This window comes from Triturus cristatus, chromosome 6 (assembly GCF_964204655.1).
Source record: "Triturus cristatus chromosome 6, aTriCri1.1, whole genome shotgun sequence".
Lineage (NCBI taxonomy): Eukaryota > Metazoa > Chordata > Amphibia > Caudata > Salamandridae > Triturus > Triturus cristatus.
Genome location: NC_140589.1, coordinates 138,300,454 through 138,316,489, shown reverse-complemented (window position 1 = coordinate 138,316,489; position 16,036 = coordinate 138,300,454).

The window sequence follows — 16,036 nt, the reverse complement described above, 5'->3', positions numbered from 1 at the left end:
AACATGCCTGAGTCATCTGTTCACTTCAACCATCCACACCCTGGGGCCTGAGTCTGGCACAGGACACATGGGTCACAGTTTTCTAGGCAAGACAGACATGGAGCACCATACACACCCGTGATGGTCAGAACCAGCTGAGGGGGTGGCCGAACAACCGTGCTGACAGACACATTGAGTACAGCAACAGTCATGCGCAGAGGTCAGGGATCCTGGCCCGTGTCCTGGGGGGCACCCAGGTACGTGTAGACAGGTGGCAGAACCATGTCCTGCAAGCTTGAGTCCGGTGGATGCAGAGAATGGGGTCATGGACAACGTTGGATGCATGGGGATGGCACATGTCACAATACCCACACAGTCATGGACATCATGCCCATTACACAGTCTCAGCACACACACACAGCTTGCATCTTGCCACTCGACACATTGACACATAGCCACAATCAGGGAATACCATGCCAGACATGCAGGATGCACCGTGCCAACACACCAGCATTGACTGAGAAGAGGCACCTTGGAGGCATAGGGACACCTTTAATAGTCATGTGTTTGGGATTGCAGAGGCAACTTGAAGTACACATGAACACATCATGTGGAGTAACATGTGGCTCCAACACTGGCACCCCCCTTCTGCAGCACAAATGCGTGATAGCCATGGAACTGGCACACAAGTGTCGGATAATAGCTAAATACCCACAGCTGCTCACGGAGAGACTGCCATACACCATACATCCGCTGATGTGGAAGTCCCACGCCATGTCAAGACAATGTTAACCGTATGTGTCCGAGGGCAGTGTCACACACATTGATGCCTTCATCACAATCCACCATCCCATCACTGATGACTGACAACCAGGCAGCCCATCTATTCAGGTGTACCCAGCTGCATGTCGTGTCCCATGGGGATGCCACATGTCTGCAGAGGACCCAAACCCCGACCGGGGCAGTGTGCACACATCGTGAACAACTGCCACACCCAATACACCCCAGATGCATCCCTTACCCCATGGAGACTTCCAAACGTGTCCGTGCCTGTAACGCTGAGTCAGCCCACGATGCCATGTCCATGAGGAATAGCAGTGCCACAACAATGCAACCAGCAAACGGCATGCGCAGGTACCTGGGGAAGAGAGACACACAAGAAGTCAGCCACAAGAAGCACAGCCACTTGCATGTGCATTTACTCGACACATGTATGTATGACAACATGCTAGGTCACAATTATGCCTGGGGAAATACTACCATCACTGCCACCATCACTCCAGTGACACACCCACACACACCTCTGACCCACGTGCCATACATGCAGGTGGAGACACACATCACAACGCATGCCACACGGGGACCAATGCGTGCACACTCAGACCCTGGTACTCACCACTAAGCAAAGAAGTCGCGTATGAGCCGAGTCCGGATGTCCTCTTGCGGCTCCACATCCTCCACATCACTAGCCCCATTGCCAAGCCCTTCGTCCTCCACGGGTGGATGGTCCTCGTCATCTTGATCCAGGATGAGGGGCACAGCTCTTTCAACTGCCATGTTGTGCAGCATGCAGCAGACCATGAAGATCTTGCAGACCTTCGCCGGGGCATATGGGAGTGCGCCGCCGGTCTTGTGGAGGCACCGGAATCGGCTCTTCAGCATGCCAAACGTCCTCTCTATCACTCGCCTTGTCCGGCCATGGGCGGTGTTGTAGCGGAGCTGGGCCGGCGTGATGGGGTTGCGGAGAGGTGTCAGCAGCCAAGGCATGTTGGGATAGCCAGTGTCCCCTAAATGGAAAGCACATGGATATCGTTAGAACTGGCGAAGCGGTAGTGCTGCTCGGCCAAACAGAATACAGGACAGACAGACTGTACCCACCAACAACACATGCACGTTCGTTGCGCAGCTGCATCATCATATCAGGCATCCCGCTACGCCTCATGATGTAGGCATCGTGTGCTGATCCTGGAAAACGAGCACAGACATGTGAAATCACCATGTTGGACAGACACACCACAAGGGCATTGATGGAGTGGTAGTGCTTCCGATTGCGGTACGCCACCTCCCGTGCGTGTGGTGGTACCAAACCTACATGTGTCCCATCTATGGACCCAATGACATGGGGCATCCCTCCCAGGGCATAGAAACCACGCTTGACCTCAGTCATCTGTTCAGGGGTTGGGAACTTGATGAAGTCATCCAGGTGAATCAACATGGCCTCCAAGAAATCATGCAGCACACCGCTGAACATGCTCTGGGACATGCCACCAACATGAGCTATGATATATTGGAAGGTACCCGTGGCAAGGAAATGTAGGGCAGCCATTACCTTCAGCTGGGGTGTCAGTGCCGTAGGATACCTGTGCTGCGGTTGCAGGTGTGGTGCCAGTCTCGCCGTCAGCTCCAGAATCAACGGTTGGGTGAAGCGGTAGAGCCGGATCCTGTCATTCTCCTGCATGGTGGCCAAGTCTGGAATTCTTCGGGCAACAGGAGGCGCTCTGCAGTAATTTGGAAGTGACAAGGAAGAGTGAGTGCACTACGAGAACAACTCATGTCTACTGAGCACATGTAAATCTGCCAATACACACATGCCACATAGGGAGTCAGGCATGTGCTACATGCCCAGGACACGTATGGATGCAAGGTGACACTCCTTCCAAGACCCAGCTACACACGGTGATTGAGAACCTCCCCATGCCACGCCATGGGAATAGCTGTGTCCCAGTGCAAGTGCACTGCCCGACGCAAGACAGGAGTGACATACACCCACACATCAGCAGAAGTGTGATGCTGATTGCAGAGACTGGCAGCGGAACACTTGAGCCACAGGTCACATGACATTACACTAGTCCAGCCCACACACCTTGCCATGAAGGTGCACATGTCATGACTCCCCACACATTCCTTGTGAGTTTGCTGACATGGCCTTGTCACGCTACTCCGTGTCCCTTGCATACATGTGCACCTCACATCCGGTAACACATGTGGCATGGTGTTGGGAACAGTGTGCAATGACAATCTACACACAGCCACATGTTGGTTGCTGCAACGGCTGCAGCTTTTGAGGGTGCTACAACATCAACCCGATGTAAATCCCGGACACATATATGGCATAGTCACATTGTGCACTGTGGGTAGTGATGAGTCATGTGTCATGACCCCTGTACCGGGCATCATGGGACACTTCCGTGTGTTGGTGTCCGTGCCATGCCAGTGACGCTCACCCCAAGTGCGCAGTCCCACATGCACACATGTCAAAGGAGTCAAGGGCATGCCTGGCACACATTGCACCCTCACACAGTACACATGTACACATCTCATCATACATCTGGTGCCTTCTCCACTCAGGAGGCATGTTCCACATCACAGCCTGTGACACCTGTGCCCAACACATGTGGTAATGCACAGACGATGCCTTGGTGTCCATTCCTGGACAAGTATGTCCATCCATGGACAAGTATGTCCGCCCTATTCCGACATGTGTGTCGCCTATCACCACAGTGATGTGTAAAATCCGCCGTACTGCTGCTGAGAGGGCCTGTGCATGTTCCCAAATCACTGTGGGAGTGCTGCCGTATGTGTACCCATCGTGATGGCGAGCGTAGATGCGAGTGTACGGTCCGTACCACTACGGGTACGCATACGCGTGCAGACCCATAGTGATAGTGAGCGTAGATGCGAGTGTACGGTCCGTACCACTACGGGTACGCATACGCGTGCAGACCCATAGTGATAGTGAGCGTAGATGCGAGTGTACGGTCCGTACCACTACGGGTACGCATACGCGTGCAGACCCATAGTGATAGTGAGCGTAGATGCGAGTGTACGGTCCGTACCACTACGGGTACGCATACGCGTGCAGACCCATAGTGATAGTGAGCGTAGATGCGAGTGTACGGTCCGTACCACTATGGGTCTGCATGCGTACCCGTAGTGGTACGGACCGTACACTCGCATCTACGCTCACTATCACTATGGGTCTGCACGCGTATGCGTACCCGTAGTGGTACGGACCGTACACTCGCATCTACGCTCACTATCACTATGGGTCTGCACGCGTATGCGTACCCGTAGTGGTACGGACCGTACACTCGCATCTACGCTCACTATCACTATGGGTCTGCACGCGTATGCGTACCCGTAGTGGTACGGACCGTACACTCGCATCTACGCTCACTATCACTATGGGTCTGCACGCGTATGCGTACCCGTAGTGGTACGGACCGTACACTCGCATCTACGCTCACTATCACTATGGGTCTGCACGCGTATGCGTACCCGTAGTGGTACGGACCGTACACTCGCATCTACGCTCACTATCACTATGGGTCTGCACGCGTATGCGTACCCGTAGTGATAGTGAGCGTAGATGCGAGTGTTCGGTCCGTACCACTACGAGTACGCATACGCGTGCAGACCAAAAGTGATGGAGAGCGTAGGCATGCATGTACGGGCCGTTGCCATGCATTTGGGGTGCCCTAGGGCCCCCACACGCACCGTACCTGTGTGTGATGCTCCAAATTACATGGGGGACAAGTATTAAGGCCTACATGCATGCTGGTTGTCATGGAGACCAAGTTCAAAATTGGAAATTGTTCTGGAAGGTGCACAGCAGAAGTCAGTTGGGATTTGTCTACTTTGTTGCAATGTGTTTGTGGGGCTGACATCATGCAGGAGAATGAAACTGATAGAGAACCCACAGACTGCTAGGTTTGAAGGGATTGGTGGAAACATAGGATGCAAATGTGAGTGACCAATCTCTCTGTACTCCTGTGCATGAGACTGGGCAGAAGGGCACATATAAGGCAGCCAGGTCCCATGAGGGAGCACTTGCCTGCACATCTTTGCATTCGTCGACCCAGCTGCTGCTACTGATTCCCTGGAACCATGTCAAGGGCTGTGGAGAGGACACAGCCATTCACCCTGGAGGAGAACATGGCTCTGCTGGATGTGATCCTCCCACAGTACTCCATGCTGTATGGGCGACCAGGTTATCAGGTGAGTGCATAGGCCACTGCCACAGACTGTCCCTATGTGGTGACTGTGACTTCTGCCATTGCGTCCAGGTGTAACACACATGCCATGTACTGTCGGGGGGGTCCCAGGGGGGGGGTGCCTGATGTCTCCCAGCAGTGCCCTGAGACAGGAGGGGTGGGGGCCTATCACTCACAGCAGTGCCCTGAGACAGGAGGGGTGTGTGCAGAGTCCTCACAGCAGTGCCCTGAGACAGGAGGGGTGGGTGCAGAGTCCTCCCAGCAGTGCCCAGAGACAGGAGGGGTGGGTGCAGAGTCCTCCCAGCAGTGCCCTGAGACAGGAGGGGTGGGTGCAGAGTCCTCCCAGCAGTGCCCTGAGACAGGAGGGGTGGGTGCGGAGTCCTCACAGCAGTGCCCTGAGACAGGAGGGGTGGGTGCAGAGTCCTCCCAGCAGTGCCCTGAGACAGGAGGGGTGGGTGCAGAGTCCTCCCAGCAGTGCCCTGAGACAGGAGGGGTGGGTGCAGAGTCCTCCCAGCAGTGCCCTGAGACAGGAGGGGTGGGTGTGGAGTCCTCCCAGCAGTGCCCTGAGACAGGAGGGGTGGGTGTGGAGTCCTCACAGCAGTGCCCAGAGACAGGAGGGGTGTGTGCAGAGTCCTCCCAGCAGTGCCCTGAGACAGGAGGGGTGGGTGCAGAGTCCTCCCAGCAGTGCCCTGAGACAGGAGGGGTGGGTGCAGAGTCCTCCCAGCAGTGCCCTGAGACAGGAGGGGTGGGTGTGGAGTCCTCCCAGCAGTGCCCTGAGACAGGAGGGGTGGGTGTGGAGTCCTCACAGCAGTGCCCTGACACAGGAGGGGTGGGTGTGGAGTCCTCACAGCAGTGCCCTGACACAGGAGGGGTGGGTGTGGAGTCCTCACAGCAGTGCCCTGAGACAGGAGGGGTGGGTGCAGAGTCCTCCCAGCAGTGCCCTGAGACAGGAGGGGTGGGTGCAGAGTCCTCCCAGCAGTGCCCAGAGACAGGAGGGGTGGGTGCAGAGTCCTCCCAGCAGTGCCCTGAGACAGGAGGGGTGGGTGCAGAGTCCTCCCAGCAGTGCCCTGAGACAGGAGGGGTGGGTGTGGAGTCCTCACAGCAGTGCCCTGAGACAGGAGGGGTGGGTGCAGAGTCCTCCCAGCAGTGCCCTGAGACAGGAGGGGTGTGTGCAGAGTCCTCCCAGCAGTGCCCAGAGACAGGAGGGGTGTGTGCAGAGTTCTCCCAGCAGTGCCCTGAGACAGGAGGGGTGGGTGTGGAGTCCTCACAGCAGTGCCCTGACACAGGAGGGGTGGGTGTGGAGTCCTCACAGCAGTGCCCTGACACAGGAGGGGTGGGTGTGGAGTCCTCACAGCAGTGCCCTGAGACAGGAGGGGTGGGTGTGATGCACAGTGTGAGCCTAGATCATTGATTGTGACATTGCCATCATTCCACCTGTGTACCCACTGTGGCACGTACTGCTTTTTCCCTCACCAGGGGATGATGTCCCTATGACAAAGGTGCAATGCGTTGGCTGCATGACATGCCTTGTTGTTACCAGCTAATTTGTACCCATATGTCTCTCTGTGACATGTGGCTGGTGTATTGATGTGGTGTCACTTGTTCCTCCTCACAGGTAGGCGCCACTGCCAAGGAGCAGATCTGGCTGACCGCCGTCAGTGCCGTGAGGGGTGTGGATGGTCGGAGGCGGCGCCTGGCCCAGGTGAGGAAACGCTGGCAGGATATCCGGTGCTGGACGCGGAGGATTGCACGGCTCCTGCTGGGGGACTCACCTGAGAGCCACAAGAACCGCGGCCGCCGCCGTCTGAGCCACCTCCACAGGCGTGTGCTGCCGGTGGTCTTTCCAGACCTGGAGAGGCGCTTACAGGCGATGCAGCAGCCGGAAGGGGGTAGGTACATGTGTGTTTGTTGTGTGTCACCGGCATTTGTAAGGGCACAGTAGCATGAATCCACTGGCAGGGTTTAAAGGTGCTGTGCAGATCCTGTTTGCCCCAGTATAGCGCTGTGCCCCTGCCACCCTTCCCCTCCTTGCAATGTGTTCCCTGGTCTGTGTGTAGTCACTCCTTCCCAGGGTGATGTAGGCTGGCGCTTTGTCCACGGGAACAATGTCTGTAGCATCATGTGTGGGGGTGGTGTGTAACAGGTTGTGGGACCTTGCCTGTGCACTGTCAAGTTCACTGCATGTGGGTTCCATGTCAGTTGGCACTGATGCTGACTCCAGACATGGGAGTTGGTCTCTCATGTGTCATGCCTTACAGCGCGCATGTCCTATGTAGTGGCCTGTGACATGATGTGCATGACTGTGCGATACACATAGTGCAGGGATGGTGACGTGTGTTGCTGTCATTACCATTCAGTAGCATGTAGTTGCGTGCCCACTACTGTCCCCTGGGGCACCTTTTCCTCAGTGGTGTATGTGTCATCATGAACGTGGCCACTGTCAGTGTCTACAGCGTAAGTTGTGCTCTGTGCCATTGTCCCCTGTCACCATGTATATAGACGTGCTAATTTGTACAGGTGTCCACTGTGCAGCCTGACCTGATTGTCCTTCTTCATACTCACAGTTGCCAGTGCCTGTGTGTCTTGTTATACTCATCTGAGGATGGGCACTGGTACCTCATTATTTGTACAGGCGCACCTTGGCTGTTTGGCGTCCAATCTTGCTTTTTGCCTGCCCCTGTGTGTATCACCCAGACCATGAGATGTTGGTGCCACCTGTGTCTCCACAATTTGCCTCGTGTAGGGTCTTGTTGGGGCGGGCAATGCCTATGTGTTAAATCCTGATTACCACTTGCTGGGTCTGGGCAGTGTGTGATGTGCCTGGACACACACGCAATGTGCAGTGACCGAGTCATGTTGTGCATGTTTTCAGCATTACCTATGCAGCATGTGTCTCAAGTTCATGGATATGGTCCCTGGTCATCGGTATTTTCGCAAACGCTGTGTGGTGCAGATGCAGTGCTGGATTGTCCCCAGGACCTGGGTGCTATGTCAGACTCCTTTTCCTGTGTTTAGCTATTGTCTCATGCTCTCCATGGTATTTCAGTGGCATGGTGGCTCAACCAACTATGTGTTGCATGCCCTACATCGGTACCCTGTTCAGTAGATGTTAGGGATCTTCCTTTTCAGGCCATGCAATGTTACCTATGTAGATTGGACTCATGTGACAGATGTGTACAGGTGTCTGAATAATTTCTGTCTCTCCACCCTGCCCACAGCATCGTCGGGGGACACAGAGGGAGACATGGACACAGACCAGGCGGAGGGACCGAGCACCAGTGCCAGCCGTGACATCGGGTCTGGCACATCGAGTGGGACAGAGGCGGAGGAGAGTGTGGCCGAGGACCTGTCGACTGGCACATCAGACTACGAAGCTGACAGGTCCGGGGACGATGTCGCAGAGTGGGCGGAGGCTGCACCAGCAGCTGACAGCGGAACAACACCTCGCACCGCCCCCTCAGTTTCCACCAGCCGCCTCCCACTTGCTCGTGTCCCTTCCCAGCGTGCCCGGTCACAGCATGTCTCCTTCCTGCCAGGCACCGCGCCCCCTGCCCCTGTCTCCACTGCTGCCGCCAATGCAGAGTCTGTGGACATCCAGCGGCAACTGCAGGTTGGTCAGGCTGCGATCCTTAATGTCCTCCATGCCCACGGCAAAACCCTCACCAACATCGAGGCTTTCTTGGAGGGCATTCATTCATCGCAGGCTGACCAACGCAACTTGCTGAGGTCCATCGACTCCACACTGACTGCAGCAGTGGGTCTCCTGCAGCGCGACCTCCCCCCACCTACCCCTGCCCCATCCACACTTCCCACTCCCATGCCTGTCACACGTACACCCAGAAGTCGGCATGCACCCACATCAACGGACACGGGCACCACACCAGCAGGGAAGGTCCACCGCACTCCTCCTGACACGCACACACAGGGTGAGGTAGGCACACCCACTGGGTCGGGGGGCAAACGTGTGACACGCAGCCATAGTGGGAGTCCGCATTCCACCCAGTCCACTCCCTCCAAATCCCCTCCCCTCAGCTCTCCTGGCCACATCTCCCCCAAGGACTCCTTCATGGCCGCTCTGTCCCTGAGCCCCACAGTTACACCACCACGCAAGCGGTCACGGAGGTCCCCGGTCAGGGTGGTTGAGTCTCCCCCCCTGTCTCCACCCTCCCCCGGTGGCGCTGCGACCCATCCCTCTGACCCCCCCCCCTCCTTGGGGCCTGAGGTCCCTTCGGGTGCAGGGGACTCCCTGGATGACCTTGCAAAGGTGTGTAGTGCCATCCTGGCCTCCGCCTTTGGCACTGACCCACCCCCTGTGGTGGACTCCTCCATCCCTGCACCCACAACGCCGCCCCTTTGCCCTGATGTCCCTGCGGTGCCTGTTGCTCCCCCCCCCCCCTGATGCCCTCACCAGTGTGGAAGACGATGCCATTTGACTGTGCAGGCAAGGTAGGGGACACGCATCCCACTGTGTCCCCCATCCAGCTGAGAATCATTGACTGCCCTATGGGCTTTGTGAAGATTGAACTGCCTGCGATCCACGGACATTGTGCTCCTGCTGAATAAAGCTTAATTTTGTTTTCATTATCACACTACTGCTATGCTGGTATTGGTGTTGGTGGGGCTGCTACATGGTTTTGGGTGGTGTGTAAGGGTTTGGGTGTGTGGGATATGTAGTAGTGTACTGCTCATTGGTGGGACCCTGTGATCTGTGTGCCATCACAAGGTGTTGGCTAACTTTCTTTGTTCATGTAGGCAGTTACTGCATGGTGCACTTGTCCAAGGGTGTATTCCTTCCTCTGTGTACCCAGCTTTCTTCCCTGCAGGGTGTTCCCAATGTTTAGCGCAGAGCTGTGTCTACATGAGCTGTGTGTGTGACGGAGCCCTTCTACTTTGGCCATGCATGCAGGGCCATGTCTCCACCTGCGACAATCGTGGCATCCTTGGTGATCACTGTACTTGTGTGTGGAGTCTGTTGACATGAGTTCATGGGGACATGTTCCCTTGTAGCCAGTATGCATGTGGATAATTCTGGCCTCACACACATGTGTTACACCCCTCCAGTCTCAGGGCACTGCTGGGAGGACTCTGCACCCACCCCTCCTGTCTCAGGGCACTGCTGGGAGGACTCCACACCCACACCTCCTGTCTCAGGGCACTGCTGGGAGGACTCCACACCCACCCCTCCTGTGTCAGGGCACTGCTGGGAGGACTCCACACCCACACCTCCTGTCTCAGGGCACTGCTGGGAGGACTCTGCACCCACCCCTCCTGTCTCAGGGCACTGCTGGGAGGACTCCACACCCACCCCTCCTGTGTCTGGGCACTGCTGGGAGGACTCTGCACCCACCCCTCCTGTGTCAGGGCACTGCTGGGAGGACTCTGCACCCACCCCTCCTGTCTCAGGGCACTGCTGGGAGGACTCCACACCCACCCCTCCTGTGTCTGGGCACTGCTGGGAGGACTCTGCACCCACCCCTCCTGTGTCAGGGCACTGCTGGGAGGACTCTGCACCCACCCCTCCTGTGTCAGGGCACTGCTGGGAGGACTCTGCACCCACCCCTCCTGTGTCAGGGCACTGCTGGGAGGACTCCACACCCACACCTCCTGTCTCAGGGCACTGCTGGGAGGACTCCACACCCACCCCTCCTGTGTCAGGGCACTGCTGGGAGGACTCCACACCCACCCCTCCTGTGTCAGGGCACTGCTGGGAGGACTCTGCACCCACCCCTCCTGTCTCAGGGCACTGCTGGGTGGACTCTGCACCCACCCCTCCTGTGTCAGGGCACTGCTGGGAGGACTCTGCACCCACCCCTCCTGTCTCAGGGCACTGCTGGGAGGACTCTGCACCCACCCCTCCTGTGTCAGGGCACTGCTGGGAGGACTCTGCACCCACCCCTCCTGTGTTAGGGCACTGCTGGGAGGACTCCACACCCACACCTCCTGTCTCAGGGCACTGCTGGGAGGACTCCACACCCACCCCTCCTGTGTCAGGGCACTGCTGGGAGGACTCCACACCCACCCCTCCTGTGTCAGGGCACTGCTGGGAGGACTCTGCACCCACCCCTCCTGTCTCAGGGCACTGCTGGGTGGACTCTGCACCCACCCCTCCTGTGTCAGGGCACTGCTGGGAGGACTCTGCACACACCCCTCCTGTCTCTGGGCACTGCTGGGAGGACTCTGCACCCACCCCTCCTGTCTCAGGGCACTGCTGGGAGGACTCTGCACACACCCCTCCTGTCTCTGGGCACTGCTGGGAGTGATGGGCACCCACCCCTCCTGTCTCAGGGCACTGCTGGGAGGACTCTGCACCCACCCTTCCTGTCTCAGGGCACTGCTGGGAGGACTCTGCACACACCCCTCCTGTCTCTGGGCACTGCTGGGAGTGATGGGCACCCACCCCTCCTGTCTCAGGGCACTGCTGGGAGGACTCCACACCCACCACTCCTGTCTCAGGGCACTGCTGGGTGGACTCTGCACACACACCTCCGATTTCTGGATATGTGCGCTTGGCACATACACGGTGGGGTTACGCACACTGCATTAGAGGTGAGGGTACGAGTCTACTGACACTGGTGTGGTGGGGGTACGCTCCGTACGTCCGCGGGTGTGGGTACGGGTCGTACTTACACTGTTGGCATGGGGGGTACGCTCCATGCATACGCGGGTGGGGGTACGGGTCGTACTTACACTGTTGGGCTGGGGGTACGCTCCGTACGTCCGCGGGTGGGGGTACGGGTCGTACTTACACTGTTGGGCTGGGGGTACGCTCCGTACGTCCGCGGGTGGGGGTACGGGTCGTACTTACACTGTTGGGCTGGGGGTACGCTCCGTACGTCCGCGGGTGGGGGTACGGGTCGTACTTACACTGTTGGGCTGGGGGTACGCTCCGTACGTCCGCGGGTGGGGGTACGGGTCGTACTTACACTGTTGGGCTGGGGGTACGCTCCGTACGTCCGCGGGTGGGGGTACGGGTCGTACTTCCACTGTTGGGCTGGGGGTACGCTCCGTACGTCCGCGGGTGGGGGTACGGGTCGTACTTACACTGTTGGGCTGGGGGTACGCTCCGTACGTCCGCGGGTGTGGGTACGGGTCGTACTTACACTGTTGGGCAGGGGGGTACGCTCCTTGCATTCGCGGGTGGGGGTACGGGTCGTACTTACACTGTTGGGGTGGGGGGTACGCTCCTTGCATTCGTGGGTGGGGGTACGGGTCGTACTTACACTGTTGGGCTGGGGGGTACGCTCCTTGCATTCGTGGGTGGGGGTTCGAGTCGTACTTACACTGTTGGCATGGGGGGTACGCTCCATGCATTCGTGGGTGGGGGTACGGGTCGTACTTACACTGTTGGGCAGGGGGGTACGCTCCTTGCATACGCGGGTGGGGGTACGGGTCGTACTTTCACTGTTGGGGTGGGGGGTACGCTCCTTGCATACGGGGTGGGGGTAGGGTCCGTACATATCCGTCCCCACGCTATGTGATGTTTGTGCGGCCCGTACCCAGGCCTTTGCCACGTGGGTGCGATCCGTCCCGCCATTGTTGGGGTGACGTGTGTGGGCGTGGTCCGACTCGTACCCACGCTCTTCAGGCGTGGGTACGGGACGTACCTGTCTGGTTGTGTTGCCGGTTCGCGTGGTGACGGACTTCCGTTGTGGCGGTCGCTGGATTATCAGGACACGCCCCCACCCCCTCGTGGTGACCAGGGCATGGGAGTCAGGTATGTCCAGGCCATGTGTAGTGTGTCACTCATGTGGTTGTTTTGTGGCCTGCCCTGGTAGTGCCACCCCCACCCCACCCCACTTTCCCCCCTCCCTTAGTTATTCTGACCTTCTGCGGCGTCTGCGTCGTAACCTGTAGAGGAGGTGGACTGCTATGAGGGCAGGGATGACTCGTAGGTTCGGGTCCATGTCTGTCCGTCACGTACTGGTCCTCCTTGTTCGCGTCGTCGTCTGTCCGTCGCGTACTGGTGGTCCTTGTTCGCGTCGTCCTGATTTCCCGGCAGTTTTTGGCTGCCGCAAAATATTCACCGTGCGGGGTGACGTCGGTGCGAATCGTGATTCCTGGGTCGTGAATGGCTGGCTGCGTGCGTCCCGACGTCAGGTCGGCGCTTTCCCGGATCGCATTGGTAGGTGTTTTTTGTTCGGTCGGGCTTTTTTACGATTCGTACGGTAATGGTGTACCCGTGCGAATCGTAATTCCATGTTTGTATATTTTGACGACCGGGTACGCGTCGGACGGAGAATATGCTCCGTCCGACGGTTCGTACCCGGTTTTTACCGGATTGTGATCGGCACCTATATCGGGAGCTCTCCGGCCACAGTTCTGTGCTGAAGGGGGGGCCCTGAGGCTTAGGGACCTCCTCGCAATGCTTGGGCCTGTGTTATGCTACTGACTTTACCCACTTTATATGCGTGCTGTACTTTGTAGCACACAAGCAATTTGAGAGAAAAAAAACCTTTTCTTTTAGTTTGGACCTGCCATTAACATGCTTATTTTTTTGCATTATGCATGGGCTACAAATGTTGCTTGATTGGGCTTTGCGTAAAAAAGGGTGGCCGTGTGAAAATGAGCATGTACCCAACCATTAGACATCATCTTGACATAAAGCAGTACATTATGCTACTTTGTGTTACTTTTAGGCAATTTCCAATTGCAAAACAGTTTTACTCTACAAAGTAAGTCAAGAATCAGCACTTTGCACCTGTTTGTATCCCAATGAGTGACGTTTCACCTGCTCAAAGTGTTGATAAATCTGGCCCTTAGCGTGCATGCCTGGCCTGCCTATCCTTAACACTCACACTCACAAGCATTTGGTGGTAACTGAATTGAAAAACTATCTTTCTCTGTCATTTCTCTCTCCTTATTTCACTTCACCTCTTCTACCATACCCCTCTCTCTTAAGCACTCTTTCTTTGTGTAGCTACATCCTTTCTCTTGATCTCAGCTCTCTTTAACTTACCTGTGTCTAGATCACCTCTCTCTCAATATACCCACTAAACTTCATTCAATTTCATCTCTCTTCAAAGCTCACTCATAACTTTTTTTTCTCTCTCAATCTCTGTGCTGACCTCTATATCTGTCTCTCTCAATCCCTCTCTCGACCTCAACTCTCTCTGTACCTCATTCCTCCCTTCGTACCTCAATGCTCATTTTGCATCTGATCTCCTTGTGTTTCTCCTCCGTATACTTCACTTCTCAAACACCCCATCTGTATCTTTGTCTCATGTCTGTCTCTTTCTCCATATATCTACTACTTTACCTCTCTCTGCCTCTTAGCCCTTTCTCAACCTCACTACTCACCCTTCACCTCTCCATCTTGCTTCACTCTGTACCTCACATCTTCCTCACTACCTCACTTTCTCCACCTCGCAGCACCATCTCTGACTACCTAACCTCTTAGTCCCTTCACATCCACGTTATCTCATTCTTCCTCTTTACCCATTCCTTAGCCTCTTTAAATATCTTACTCCTTTCTTGCTACCTCTATTTCTCTACTATCAACTCATCTCTGTCTCACACAAACACATATCTCTCTCTGGACCTCTTTTTTCAATTTCAGCTCATCACCTCTACTGTCTTTTTCTACATCCTTCTTTATAGCTATCTCTACCTCACTGTCTCTCCTTCTTTTTCTATCATACACCTCTGTCTATCTTTTTATCAACCTCTCCGCATCATGTCTATTTCACATATGTCTCTCAACTTTCTGTTAACATTTCACCTGCTTCCCTTCACCCCTTTATCTACTTTCTCCATTCTGGAATACTGTCTTCTTCTAGTTCTCTTTACATTTCCTTCTCCCTACCTCCATATTTCTCTGCGTCTCTACCTTATTTTGAATCCTTTCATTTTTATCTATCTCACTCTACCTACATCTTTCTCTTTCTACCTTTCTTTATCTTTCCGTCTGGCTACCCCAGCTCCTGTGCTCACATATCTTTCTTTATTGTCTCTATCTCTACCACCATCTCTCTCTACTTCCCATTTATCTCTGTAATATTCTCTTTTGTTGCACCTAAACAAAATATAGATCCAAACTCAAAAAGAAATGGCTTTATCAATGTTTGTTCACGCATTCTTTTGGTACTCTGTGCCTGGCACACACCAGGCACATGGAGCTTTCATCTGTTTTTGCAGGCCCTCGTTTCTGAAGGTTTAACATATAATTCATTGCTAATCATCATGAGGGCTTGACTGAGCCAAACAGGGCTACTAAATTCAAAGTTATTCCAATTGGGAGCCCCAAAATATATTTTTTGCCCGGGGCCCGACAAATACTTACTGGAAATACAGTGCCAGATGCCCCAACATGGCACAGCTCTGGAGGGCGAGGCTCAACAGCGGACTCCAGTGGCCGCATCTCTTAGCTACGTTCCCGTTGTTAGTAATGATGAAATCACAATTTGGTGTGCACAAACTGCTCCTGCACCTGCTGTTGAGAGGTGGAAACTGCCAAGCAGCTATATAGAAATTGGGAACAAATGGAGTGGTGCACTACCACAATCAACTGTTTCAGTAACAACAAACTGTATGTTTTCTGTTTTTTAGGTGCAATAAGCCTCAGCCAACGCGTTTCGTTCAAAAGAATTGAACTTCGTCAGGGCTGAAAAGAGGTGTAACATGAATAGTATAAATATACATTTATAACCACATAGGCACAAGTGAAAACCGAGGACTTACGTTAAGACAAACAGAATCTAAGTGGATTTGTAGATTGCAGTCAGTCGACAGAGGACACAATACAGATCATGAATTTCACTATTTTCTAACGTGAATCCTGATGGCCCTGGAGGATTTAGCACCCAGACTATGTGTTTGGGGACACACTCCTAGCTTCATTTGTACCCACCCATTGATTGACCATTATATCATGAAGCCCAGATGTGCCCCTTCCACTCTCTTCCCTCGGGTGCCTATTATTTATTTACCTGACCCTGCACTGGCCGGCTGCCCCGACGCTTGGGGTATTTCCTCCAAAGAATTAGCTGGCCTGACCCAGGGTAGTTCGCCTTCAAAGTTGTGTGCAGTACTGAGCCGAGTCTGAAATGGCAGGTTCCACAGTCACA